A 14,982-nucleotide genomic window follows, 5' to 3' on the forward strand; every position below is an offset into this window, starting at 1 on the left:
TACTACCCTCTCCACTACTGTCCCGTTGATGTGGATAGGGGGGTGCTCCCTCTGCTGTTTCCTGAAGTCCACGATCATCTCCTTTGTTTTGTTGACGTTGAGTGTGAGGTTATTTTCCTGACACCACACTCCGAAGGCCCTCACCTCCTCCCTGTAGGCCATCACATTGTTGTTGGTAATCAAGCCTACTGTAGTGTCGTCTGCAAACTTGATGATTGAGTTGGAGGCGTGCGTGGCCACGCAGTCGTGGGTGAACAGGGAGTACAGGAGAGGGCTTAAAACACACCCTTATGGGGCCCCAGTGTTGAGGATCAGCGGGTTGGAGATGTTGTTACCTACCCTCACCACCTGGGGGCTGCCCGTCAGGAAGTCCAGTACCCAGTTGCACAGGGCGGGGTCGAGACCCAGGGTCTCGAGTTTGATGATGAGTTTGGAGGGTACTATGGTGTTAAATGCTGAGCTGTAGTCGATGAACAGCATACTCACATAGGTATTCCTCTTGTCCAGATGGGTTAGGGCAGTGTGCAGTGTGGTTGCGATAGCGTCGTCTGTGGACCTATTGAGGCGGTAAGCAAATTGGAGTGGGTCTAGGGTGTCAGGTAGGGTGGAGGTGATATGGTCCTTGACTAGTCTCTCAAAGCACTTCATGATGACGGAAGTGAGTGCTACGGGGCGGTAGTCGTTTAGCTCAGCTACCTTAGCTTTCTTGGGAACAGGAACAATGGTGGCCCTCTTGAAGCATGTGGGAACAGCAGACTGGGATATGGATTGATTGAATATGTCCGTAAACACACCAGCCAGCTGGTCTGTGCTCTGAGGATGCGGCTGGGGATGCCGTCTGGGCCTGCTTGCGAGGGTTAACACGTTTAAATGTTTTACTCACGTCGGCTGCAGTGAAGGAGAGTCCACAGGTTTTGGTAGCGGGCTGTGTCAGTGGCACTCTATTGTCCTCAAAGCGAGCAAAGAAGTTGTTTAGTCTTTCTGTGAGCAAGACATCCTGGTCCGCGACGAGGCTGGTTTTCTTTTTGTAATCCGTGATTGACTGTAGACCCTGCCACATACCACATACCTTGTGTCTGAGCCGTTGAATTGCGACTCTACTTTGTCTTTATATTGACGCTTAGCTATTGCTTAGCTTGTTTGATTGCCTGGGCGGAGGGAATAGCTACACTGTTTGTATTCGGTCATGTTTCCGGTCACCTTGCCCTGGTTAAAAGCAGTGGTTTGCGCTTTCAGTTTCGCGCGAATGCTGCCATCAATCCACGGTTTCTGGTTTGAGAATGTTTTAATAGTTGCTGTGGGTACGACATCGCCGGTGCACTTGCTAATAAACTCGCTCACTGAATCAGCGTATTCATCAATGTTGTTGTTTGACACAATGCGGAACATATCCCAATCCACGTGATCGAAGCAATCTTGAAGCGTGGAATCAGATTGGTCGAACCAGCGTTGAACAGACCTGAGCGCGTGAGCTTCCTGTTTAATTCTCTGTCTATAGGCAGGGAGCAACTAAATGGAGTCGTGGTCAGCTTTTCCAAAAGGAGGGCGGGGGAGGGCCTTATATGCGTCGCGGAAGTTAGAATAACAATGATCCAGGGTTTTACCAGCCCTGGTAGCACAATCGATATGCTGATAAAATTTAGGGAGTCTTGTTTTCAGATTAGCCTTGTTAAAATCCCCAGCTACAATGAATGCAGCCTCAGGATATGTGGTTTCCAGTTTACATAGAGTCAAATAAAATTTGTTCAGGGCTATCAATGTGTCTGCTTGGGGGGGAATATATGCGGCTGTGATTATAATCGAAGAGAATTATCTTGGTAGATAATGCGGTCGACATTTGATTGTGAGGAATTCTAAGTCAGGTGAACAGAAGGACTTGAGTTCCTGTATGTTGTTATGATCACACCACGTCTCGTTAATCATAAGGCATACCCCCCCACCCCTCTTCTTACCCAGAAATATGCTTTTTTCTGTCGGCCCGATGCGTAAAGAAACCAGCTGGCTGTACAGACTCCGATAGCTTGTCTCGAGTGAGCCAGGTTTCCTTGAAGAAAAGACGTTACAGTCTCTTATGTCTCTCTGGAATGCTAACCTTGCTCGGATTTCATCAACCTTGTTGTCAAGACATTGGCGAGTAGTATGCTCGGGAGCAGTGCGCGATGTGCCCGTCTCCGGAGCCTGACCATAAGACCGCTTCGTCTGCCCCTTTTACAGCGTCGTTGTTTTGGTTCGCCGGCTGGGATCCGATCCATTGTCCTGGGTGGTGGGCAAAACACAGGATCTACTTCGGGAAAGTCGTATTCCTGGTCGTAATGATGGTGAGTTGACGTTGCTCTTATATCCAGTAGTTCCTCCCGACTGTATGTAATAAAACCTAAGATTACCTGGGGTACCAATGTAAGAAATAACACGTAAAAAAACAAAATACAGCATAGTTTCCTAGGAACGTGAAGTGACGCGGCCATCTCTGTCGGTTGCTGTACATAACTTTAACCCATTTGTGTAAGAGATTCACAAAAATGTAAGTATTTCAGGCATTCATATGTAAATTCTAATCGTACTTTATCAAATGCCTTTTCAAAATCTGCTATGAAGACCAGACCTGTTCAATTGTTTCAAGTAATTGTCGTATATTATCTCCAGTATATCGTCCATGTAAAAAAACCTGTCTGATCAGGATGAACAATATCTGGTATAACCAAATTTATTCTATATGCTATGCATTTTGCCAGGATTTTCACATCACAACGTTGAAGTGTTAAAGGCCTCCAGTTTTTTTGATTGGACTGGATCTTTATACTTACCATCTGGGTCCTGTTTTAGTAGTAATGAAATCAGACCTGGTTGAGTTCCTGGAAGTCTACCATTTGTATAAGAATAATTAAAACATGCTAATAATGGATCTTTGAGTACATCAAAAAAGGTCTGATAAACCTCTACTGTTATACCGTCAAGCCCTGGTGGTTTTCCAGACTGAAAATATTTTATTGGCTCATTATTATTAATAGGAAAGAAATCCTTACAGTTAACATCATTCAGTGGAAATGGAGGAGGCTGAAAAGAAAACATATGCTTAAAATATAATTTGGTGAATCATGGATAACTTCATTTGTAATGAGTTTCTGTAAATTCTTTTTGGTAGAATTTCTGTTAAATTCAAGAAAAATGTTGTGCATTTTTCCCCATTTTCCTCTTTTGTTTTAATGATGAGTATTGTATTGAATGGCCTCTAAAATTACATTTGAAAGTGTCCCATACAATAAAGGGATCTGTGGACCTATGTTGTACAAAAAAAGTAAATTCTGAATTATTTTGTCTTAGATAAGAACAAATTGTCATCCAACATCCAACAATTCCACGTGGAATTTCTATAAGAGTTATATGGAGGCCAATTAGATGGTGGTCCGGTCGCATTCGGTCTCCTATTAATACTTAAGCATACAGTAGCTGCAACTTTGTAAATCTGCAATTGCCCTAATATTCCACCCACTAAAACCTCCCCCCATATCTAGGTCTGTTGTCACTAAGACATCAGAACATCTCCCTGACTCATGACGTACCATTGTGTCCTAAGGCAAACCCTTGGCCACCAATTGGTGTTGGCCAGAGGGAAATATGGGCAGTCCTATGATAGCATAATTATCGATGAGGATGCCTAAGAGAACGAACCAAATAACATAGAAAACAGTAAAAAAAAAAATAGTAACAATAATAGATATTAATATAAATAATAACAACACACTCATATTTGAAAGTCCTAGCAAGGCTGTAAGCATGTCAGCCTAGCCTGCATATATATATATATATTTTTTTTTACGAATAATTGAATCCAATGAACTGAGCAGGCTGGGCTGACATGCTTACAGCCTTGCTAGGACTTTCAAATATGAGCGTGCTGCAGGTGTTAGAATGGCCAAGTCAAAGTCCAGCAAAAAAAAAATCGCAGCAAAAGGTGGCGCTACAAAGTATTAACTTAAGGGGGCTGAATAATTTTGCACGCCCAATTTTTCAGTTTTTGATTTGTTAAAAAAGTTTGAAATATCCAATAAATGTCGTTCCACTTCATGATTGTGTCCCACTTGTTGTTGATTCTTCACAAAAAAATACAGTTTTATATCTTTATGTTTGAAGCCTGAAATGTGGCAAAAGGTCGCAAAGTTCAAGGGGGCCGAATACTTTCGCAAGGCACTGTATATATGAAAAAAGAGAACCTAAATATATCGCAAGACCAGTCCTTTTCTTTTAATGTCCATTACATGCAAGACATATTTCATGTACAGTGCATTGCGAAAGTATTCGGCCCCCCCGGCACGACAGCTAAGAACACATGCAGTACTGACAATCCAGAGTGAGTAAACTTGTAAAACCAACCCTCTCTACACCCTACACATTGTTTTTTTATTCCAGCACCTTGCCTGTTTTGCACCTAGGCCTATATCATTAGGATCAAGTGAATGTTGACCTGTTTAAAGGTCTTGCTCACATCTGCTACGAAGAGCGTCATCACACAGTTGTCCGCAACAGCTGGTGCTCTCATGCATGCTTCAGTGTTGCTTGTCCCAATGCGAGCATAAAAGGCATTTAGCCCATCTGGTAGGCTCGTATCACTGGGCAGCTCGCGGCTGGGATTATCTTTGTAGTCCGTAATAGTTTGCAAGCACTGCCACATCCGATTAGCGTCAACGCCGTGTAGTAGGATTCAATCTTAGTCCTGCATTGACGCTTTGCCTGTTTGATGGTTCCTCTGAGGGCAATTTCTTATAAGGGTCTGGATTAGTGTCCCGCTCCTTGAAAGCGGCAGCTCTAGCCTTTAGCTCAGTGCGAATGTTGCCTGTAATCCATGGCTTCTGGTTGGGATACGTACGTACAGTCACTGTGGGGACGACGTCGTCGATGCACTTATTGATGAAGCCGGTGACTGAGGTGATATACTCCTCAATGCCATTGGATGAATCCCGGAACATATTCCAGTCTGTGCTAGCAAAACAGTCCTGTAGCGTAGCATCCGCGTCATCTGGCCACTTCCGTATTGAGCGAGTCACTGGTACTACCTGCTTTAGTTTTTGCTTGTAATCAGGAATCAGGGGGATATAATTATGGTCAGATTTGTCAAATGGAGGGTGAGGGAGAGCTTTGTATGCATCTCTGTGTGTGGAGTAAAGGTGGTCTAGAGTTTTTTTCCCCCTCTGGTTGCACATGTGACATGTATGTAGAAAACGGATTTAAGTTTGCCTGCATTAAAGTCCCTGTCCACTAGGAGCGCTGCATCTGGATGAGCATTTTCTTGTTTGCTTATGGCCATATACAGCTCGTTGAGTGCGATCTTAGTGCCAGCATCAGTTTGTGGTGGTAAATAGACGGCTATGAAAAATATAGATGAAAACTCTCTTGGTAGATAGGGTGGTCTACAGCTTATCATGAGGTACTCTACCTCAGACGAGCAATACATCGTGACACCAGCTGTTATTGACAAATTTGCACAAATTTCTAAAAAACTATTTTTGCTTTGTCATTATGGGGTATTGTGTATAAATTGATGCTGGAGAAAAACGATTTAATCGATTTTAGAAAAAGGCTTTAACGTAACAATGTGAAAAAAGTCTAGGGGTCTGAATACTTGCCAAATGCACTGTAACAAATGGTCAAATAGAGACTTACCCAGGAAGCCAAAATGTGACATCATGTGTGAATACTTATGTAAATGAGATTTCTGTATTACAATTTCAATACATTTGCTAACATTTTTAAAAACATGTTTTAACTTTGTCATTATTGTGTATTGTGTGTAGATGGGTGAGAACAAAACAACTATTTTGAATTCAGGCTGCAACAACAAAAGGGGTATGCATACTTTTTCAAAGCACTGTGTATCAAGCACATTATATGACATTATGTGAATTTGGAATGTCTGATTATATGCCATAGAAAAACAATCAAAACAAATAGGAAAACAATCACAGATCAATCTAAAATATGCATGGAAGTAAAAAGCATGATACATTACATTCAAAAATCATTAGGCTGTTAAAGGAAAATCAATGAATTAATCATTATGGCCAGGGCCATAAAGGTTGTAGTTTACAGTACCATTTAGAAGAGTTGCAGCCTCCTCAGTGCTGTGTTGAACCTCACGAGAAGTCTCTGATTTAATTCTCTTTCCTGGAGAAATGTACTTGCCGGGTCCCTTTCAAATGCCAGCTGGACAAGCTGGGCTTTTGGTTGATGTAACATGCTGCGTGCATCTGTGTTCACTGAATGCTGTAGTCTACAGTCAGATGGCAGGGTGGCAGGAGTTTTTTTGCCTGATTTGGACAGGCTGTTTCATCTGATAATTTACAACATTTGGTAGGCTATTAGTCAACTAGTCTATAATTAGATACATGCTGCTTCTCTTCTCTCATTATATATGTTGCCCTAGAAGACTAAATAAAACCTTGCTCACCAAAATAGTGCCATAAATCAATATAATTAATTATTCAATCTAATTGACACCAGTAAAGTTATCTGTGATCTCTGCTTCTTTCGCAGAGCAAACACTATTAGGGACCGGGGAGAAAATGCAATAACAAATAAAATGGGAAAGATTTGCTGTGCAAAATTTCCATATGACATCAGTTTCACTGGTTGCAAGGAAATAGAAAGCTGTGAAAATGATCAGCTTTTATGATGCTGATAAAGATAGATACCGTGTGTAGAGGTGCTAACTGTACATTCACATTCTTTCAAGATGCTGAAACAGAAATTATGTAGTCAAACTTTTGCCTATATTTGGTGTATCATTTTACTGCAAGAAATGCTTAATTTTGCGGGAGTTAATAGTATGACTAAGTGAGAGATTATAGACCTACAGTCAGTGTCCAGATTTCAGTTTCCATTTAACCCATCTGAACAGGAGGCTACAGTTCCCTTGACATGATATCTGCCTACTGGAAGTCCTCATCTTGTGACTGTAGAATTTGACTTGACTGTTGAATATGTATAGCGCCTCACAATCATCACACATAACATAGCCGGTACCACTTCACCAAATCTTTCCCAAACATGACTTTTCAGACCATCCCTTCCCTTTATTTTCAACTCTATTTCGCAGCTTTTCTCTTATTGAATTAAACTTTGACCTTGTCCTTTCTGTCTCCGTGGATCGATTTTCCTGCCTGTTGCCAAAAGTATTGTTACGTCCGTCGTTGGAATTAGACCAAGGTGCAGCGTGGTAGGCATACATTTTGAATTTATTTAAATGAACACCAAAAAACAAGAAAGATAAACGACACGTAAAGTATTGTAGCGCTAACACAGCAACTAACAAAAAAAAACACGATCCCACAACTGAAGGTGGGAAAAAGGGCTGCCTAAGTATGATCTCCAATCAGAGACAACGATAGACAGCTGCCTCTGATTGGGAACCATACCCGGCCTACAAAGAAATAGAACAATTAGATTTGCCCACCCAAGTCACACCCTGACCTAACCAAATAGAGAATAAAAAAGGCTCTCTAAGGTCAGGGTGTGACAAGTATTTGGCGATTGGCGTGTAGGCCATTTGCTGCATGGACAGTTAGGCCCTAAAATTTAAGCTTATTATGTACATTTATGGATGTTAAGGTATTCTTTTCTCTTTATTCAATCCGCCCACCACCTACCCGCCCTTCATTGACATAACCACATAGGTCAACCCGTGCATCACTACAGTGAGCATAATTTCACATGAATTGTATGAGTGTATTTCCACATCTGTCACTAGAGGATGCAGCCATCAACCTAAAGACTTATACAGGACAGAACATTGCTGTAATGGGACAGTTTACTGTAAAACTGAGCTATGAGGATCAAAGTGAGGATCTACCACTCATAGTTGTTAAAGGTTCTGGACCAGCTTTATGTGGAAAGAACTGGTTACAAAAGCTGAACTAGAAACAAATTAAGCATGTAAGTACAACTTAAATAAATGCTTGAAAATGCTAAATCTATTCAGGAAGTGTTGGAGATGGTGGTGCAGACATAGATCATCTCCACATCACCTGGTAGGAGCGGCCTGCCAGGTAGGATGCAATCCAAGAGTGTGCAGAGCTTGACACGCCCAGCCCTGAGAGGGTGGAGAGGAGGATTTGATGGTTCATGTGTCAAAGGCAGTGGATAGATCTAGGAAGATGAGAACAGAAGAGAGAGAGAGTCAGCGTTGGCAGTGTGGATAGCCTCCAGAACACAGAGAATAGCAGTCTCGGTTAGGGTCAAGAAGACTGTTCTGAGGCAGATAACGAGAGACTTGATCAGAGACAGCAGGCTCAAGTGTTTTGGAAAGAAAAGAAAGAAGGAATGCAGGTTTATAGTTTTTGATGTCAGGTGAGTTGAGTGTTGGTTTCTTGAGGAGGGGAGTGACTTGGGCCATTTTGAAGCCAGTGGTCAGGGATGAGTTGATGAGGGAAGTGAGGAATGGGAGAAGGTCTCCAGAGATGGTGTAGCAAAGGTAAGAGAATATGGGGTTTAGATGGCAGGTTATCGGGCGGCTAGACCTCACTAGTCGCAGGATTTAATCTGGAGAAGAGGTCAAGTTCTGTAGGGTAGTTCTGTGTGAGTGGGACCAGTGGACTCAATAGGCTGAGTGAATGAGGAGTGGATGTCGTCAACCTTATTTTCAAAGTGGTTGAAAAAGTCGTCCTCAGAGAGGGAGGAGGGCGAGAGGGGGTTGGTAGGATTAAGGAGAGAGGAGATGGTAAAAAAAATAGTTTTCTAGGGTTAGAGGCAGAAGCTTGAAATTTAGAGTGATATAAAGTGGCTTTAGCAGATGAAGAGTAGGTAGAGAGGAGGGAGTGAAAGGATGATATGTCCTGCGGGAGTTTAGTTTTCCTCCATTTTCACTCAGCTGCCCGTAATCCTGTTCTGTAAACTAGCAATGAGTCACTCAGCCACGGAGCAGGAGGGGAGGGCCAAACCGGCCGGGTGGAAAAGGGACTGTGCGAGTCATAGGTTGCGGAAAGGGAGGAGAGTCGGGTCGAAGACGCAAAATCAGGAGAGGAGGAAGAAGGATTTAGCAGAAGGGAGAGATGATAAGATGGAAGAAGAGAGAGTAGTGGGAGAGAGAGAGAGCAAAGATTGTGATGGACTGAGTGGCTAGGGTTGAAGGAAAGGGAGACAGAAAAGGAAACAAAGTAGTGTTCAAAGACCTGGGCCCAGATTCACAAAACACTTCTTACGCAAAAACTTAAGAAACATCTTAAGAAAAAAAAGTTCATTAGATTTAATGATTTTATTACGAAATTCTCAAAGATCTTCTTACAAAACAAATGTTTGTTGCTAGGTAACCATTTTAACTAGCTATCTAGCTAGCAATGGCAATTATGTTAGCATATTTCTTACTAAGATTACTATTCTAAAACATGTTCTTGGGTTTAAAATAATCAATACTGAAACTTTCAGATTAAGTTCGTGTGAAAAAACATGTTCACTGCCCAGAGAGCGAGAGAGCGAGAGCGAAATATATACCTAAGATCACACAGGACAGCAGATAAGACAGGAGAATTACAACAGATAGGAAAGACTGACCCTAGCCCCTGGCACACAAACTATTGCAGCATCGATACTAGGGGTCGGGGGACACTGTCCAAAGTTAGCCCTGAACAGGGACAACCAGGCAGTATATAACCCCACTCACTTTTCCAAAGCACAGCCCCCACACCAAAGGGCTATCAACAGTCCAGTAACTTACCCCATTGAGACAAGGCTGAGTATAGCCCACGAAGATCTTCCCCACTGCGAGTCGGCGTCTCTCACATGGATCGGCAGACCATTCCATAAATATGTTCCTCTATAGGAGAAAGCCCTGACTCCAGCTGTTTGCTTAGAAATTCTAGGGGCAGAATCAGAGGAGGCCACCCACGATGATCTGCTTCCCAAAGATGTGTGCTGGCTGAGTCAAGGAAAAGCGGTGGAGGGATTCTGTGAGCTGCATGATCACCTTCACATTCTGGAAATTGAGGAATTGTCTCTCCAATGTTGCTTTTTTGGCTGACATATTCTGTCACTTAAACAGGTTAAATCTGCATTTACAAGGAAGCGGGAAAACAGTCATGGACATTGTGGGAAAATGTGGAGGCCTTTACTAGGAAGCTTGAGTTTTTCGATTTGGACTTGTCATCTGGAAGGCTACTGCACTTCAGCGCGCTGAAGAAATGACAGGCAGAGGGACCAGGCCGCAACATTGTCCCAGAAGTGATAGAAGATTTCATCAATCAGCTAAGGGACAACTTCTCCACCAGGTTTGAAGACTACAGCAGGCCCAAGGATATCATTGCGTTTCTACGTGATCCTCTCAGTCGCCCAGGTGGAGAATTCTCCTCCCTTGCTAAGAAAACAATACCCTTGCTGGATGAGGCCACAATTCAAACTGAGCTGATTGAATTCCAGACATCGAGCCAAATCAGCTATGCGCTCAGGAGTGCCGAGTCCCTGTGTGCGTTTTGGGTGGCATGCGCAGAGGAATACAGCACAATAAAGAAACTAACAATGTTTGGATCGACTTACACCTGCGAGTACACCATTTCCTCTATTAACACAATCAAGACTTACGACAGGAACTGGCTTTCACGTAAGTCATCCATCTCATTTGACATCCACCAGAACGTGTCTGAGCAGAAATGCAACTTTTCCCATTTAAGTAACTTAATAGCCTATATGACTTTATTTAATAAATACTAACAGTATTGTGAGTGCTTGTCCTATGGCTGTTTAGGTCTCCTGTTGACAGTATTTTCTGTTTGTTCTGTTGTTACAGGAGCAGGCCATCCCGAGACTCCCGGTACAGACGCAGACATTTACAGACCTTGACATTTTTTCTTTAAATTATTGTTTTATGTAGAATGCTCCATTTTTGGCCAGTTGCCTTTGTAAGTAAGCCTAATAATAACTTTAAAAAACACTTCTATTAGGCCACATTTTTTTCCCCTTGTGAAATATACGGTTAAGCCACATAAAAACCGGCTGAGGTAGGCTGTTTTATATAGGCCTAGGCTCGGAAGAAATAGATGATTAAGTTTTGTTATTTGAAAATTAAAATGAAGGTTGTTGCAAGCACTGTTCACCTATTGTTTGCGCAGCGTTTGCAGCTTTTGCGTTTCAGCACCACAAAATGGTCCGCTGACAGCTTTATTAGTTGACTGTCTCCCTCCTCCCTCCTGTCTCCCATTCTCCCTCCTCATGAATTAAGTTAAAAAGTAACTTTTGCATTATTTAGGTGGGGTAACTTCCTTCTTGGGACATTGTATTTGCGGCTATTTGCATCATGTGTCTGAGAATGTTAGTTACATTTTGTAAAAAATAATAATATTATTGCTAGCCCGATTTGTCCCACTGGCCTCCAGTTGAGGAATCCTGCCCAATGCAGCCACACAACTGCTCTCCCACCCTCTTACACATATTCACCCTCCCTCAAACATCCCAACCCTCACACATGCATTCACACACACACACAGAGAACAGTTAACATACATGCTATATTTCCCCCTTTGAATTGTCTTTTCAGTGTCCATGTAGCCCGTTGGCATCGGCTACTTCTATCGTTACTTCATAGAGAAGAACAGGGAAAGTAGAGTATAGATTGCACTGGGGGGAGGGGGAAATAATGTCTCAATTTACCATAAACGGGTCTTAGGTCTCACTATGTTCATCGCTTTTTCTCACTTCATCATCTTCTTGGTGCAGCGGACTCTCCTCTGCCCGTGAAGGTCTCCATTACACTCAGTGTTTGTAGGCCTTTTGACTGGAAAGGTTTCTTGCAGCTTGATTAGGGCTTCATCGGCGCCTGTGAATTCCATGCTTTGCATTCCCTTCCATTCCATACCCACAGCACTGCCGGGAAGTGGAGCTGATATTTAATCCCTTCTTTGTCCAGGGACTGTCTGATTGGAAGGTATTCCTTGTGTCTTTTTATCAGCTTAGCAGATAGGTCCTGGACGAATAGAATGGTCTGTCCTTGGATTTTGATCTCCTTTGATCTCCAACATTTCAGAATGTTGACTTTGGTCTGGTAGTTCCATAGTTTGATGATTACCATGCATGGCTGTTCAGCGTTCTTCTGCTTCACGCCGATTCTATGTCATCGTTCCAGCGATCTTCTGGTGATATACCCACGTCAAGTTCCTCTGATATCAGTTTGACCAAGTAGCCGGAAAGATCTCCTTTTTCCTAGTCTTCTGGTAACAACAACGTTCTCATATTGTTATGTCTCAATCTCTTTTTTTTTGCTGGTCCGGTTCATCGCTATTTTTGTTGTCTTGTTCGTTCATGTGCACTCCTTGATGGCACACCTTGATTGTGCATGTCTTACACGATAGCTACATTCTTTTTGAGCGCATCTACTTTCACAGATTGTAGCAGTTCATTTGTTTTTGGTGTGCATTGAGAGTATTTTTAGCTACGTTTCCCTGGGATAGCATTTAACTGTTCATTACCCTCGTTTGTGTCTCCAAGTTGTTACTTGTTGTAATTCGTGCCGCTGTGTAGTTTTACAAACTGATTGGTTTGCTTTTTTGGGGATATGTTGATTTACTAGGTTTAGAGGCTTGATTTGACCTTTGTTGTCTGATTTGTAACCACAGTTTTGTCGGTACAAAATGGAGCTACTTACACCCCTTGCCTCCGATTGGTACACGCATGCTCCTCTAAAAGTTTCTATCAGCGACACCAGTTGAGCATGCCAACAGCATTTCTTTCCAGAAGCCACCTGTATTTACTGGTGGCACAGACTCTGTTTCATCCTTTCCTACACTTAAATTGCTCTTGCCTGACGATTGCATCTGAAGCCGGGCTTGCAACTCGTTATCCTCACCATAAGGCAATAGTTCTCCTGTATGTTATGAGTACAACGAGAAGGCATAGTGTTACTTAGCGTTTTTGTCTGGTGGAGGTCCTGCATATCCATGTCCAGATAAAGCGTCCGGGGACAAAGCTAAGTGTAGGACAAAGCTAAGAAGTTAGTGTACTTGTTTGATAAAAAAAATCTTAAAAGTAAAATGTGAAAAGTTTGGCAGTTAGGAGAGTAGAAACAAACAGCCTATGGACCGATCAAAAACCTCTACCTTGTTTGGGGAGCACGATGGCCGCTGCACGCATTCGGCAGTGGGCCATCATCTTGTCAACGTATGACTACCGCATTGGTTAATCGGAACACGGAGCAACACTGATTTATCGCACTTTCCTTTACCTGAGACCAGTGACTCCGGAACCGAGGCAGTCAGCTCACATCCACACACTGCTAACAGAGCACTTCCAGGAAGCACCACTGAACACTACACAAGTAGCCAGAGCAACACGCACGGTCAGCAAGAACTCAAAAGTCTACAAATATATCATGAAGTTTGGCCTGAACCGGTTGAAGACAACTTGAAATCATTCTACATACAGAGGAATGAGCTGTCAGTGGAACAAAGTTCTGGGGCTCAAGAGTTATAATTCCAACTAACCTCGTGAAAATTAAAGCATTGGCTGAGCAAATCGTAACGGACATTAATTTCAAACGTATTCCAGACGTTCATGAGGCAGAACAAGATCCTGCACTCAAACAGCGCACCCAACTTCAAACGGGCTGGCAGACAGGAATGTTCAGACATAACAAAATGTCACGAAAAGCTTGCCGATACCACTCTGGACATCGAGGACAAGATCTCCTTGTTCTCACTGCAGTACTTACTGCAGTACACCGAACTGCACAACAGGACAAACACCTGCTGACTTGTTCTTGAGCAGACATGTTCGTACCAGACAGAATTTCATCAAACCAGCACAGCCAAAACTGTCCGCAGGACAAGGTACCGGCAAAAGTTCTGCCATGACCAACGTGCAGTGGAACGGTAATTCAGTGTGGAGGATGCCGTGTACTTGCAAAATACAACGGGAGGAGGACCGAGATGGATACCTGGGTTTGTCACACAGACAGGTCCGGTTTATTACATAGTGATAAGCAGAAACACAGACAGTCTACGACGACACTGGGATCAGCTGAGAGCACGAGTTGCTACTGACACCGGACATAACTGATGATCAGGGGTAAATGTGTGAGAACGAACGGGGGCACAACGACACTGTACAGGTAAAAGTCCACGTCAGTCTCACAGGGTCATCAGACCACACCAGCGTTACAGTCTGAAACACTCACGGTTATTAAAGACTTTTACACACTGATAAGAGACTGAAAAAATTACTTGTGATGAAAACAAATGTGTGGAAAATAAGGTTGTAAAAAAGAAACATGTTGTCAAACTGTTCATTTTTGATGACACATTGAAATGTTACAGGTTTAAAACAAATGCTCTTTTAGTCGTTTACAGTACAAAAGCTAAATGCTCTTTTAGTCGTTTACAGTACAAAAGCTAAATGCTCTTTTAGTTGTTTACAGTACAGTATAAGCATTTACCGGGAATGATTTGTTATCAAGACCAAAAGGGGGATAGAGTGTATTAGTAACTACATGGTTTAATTATGGTATTACATTATAGGGTTGATCGTAATATTGGGAGGATACAGCAGGATGCTGTACCTTAGTCAGGTCAAAGTACATTATGGGAATGCACGCAAATTCATTCTGTTATCAAACTTGATGCTAAACAGCATGGCTGTGTCTTGGCTTGTTAATATAGCACAGTATCTTTGAGAAACACTGAGTGGGGTCCATGTTGTTGTTGTTGCTATGGTTGCGATTTCACTTCGCAAGAATGTGAGAGCCACAATAAACTTCCACAGGTTTAGTTTAGATCCAACAATGGTCTGACCTAGTTCACATCCAAAATGTCTGGGCTCTCGGGATCCATGGCACATAGAGCCTCCACCAGTTTACTATTTCCCTAGCTAAAATCGTTAGGACATTTCCTCCAGCACGGCATCCAAAGTGCTGAAAAGCAGTCATTTAAACTCAACTACATAATCATGCTGACCCACTGTGCTTTCAACTACATACTTTTGCAGAGTTCTACTGATGAGTCTCTGTTGTTTGCT

Source organism: Oncorhynchus mykiss, chromosome 17 (assembly GCF_013265735.2).
Source record: "Oncorhynchus mykiss isolate Arlee chromosome 17, USDA_OmykA_1.1, whole genome shotgun sequence".
In the NCBI taxonomy this organism is placed as follows: domain Eukaryota; kingdom Metazoa; phylum Chordata; class Actinopteri; order Salmoniformes; family Salmonidae; genus Oncorhynchus; species Oncorhynchus mykiss.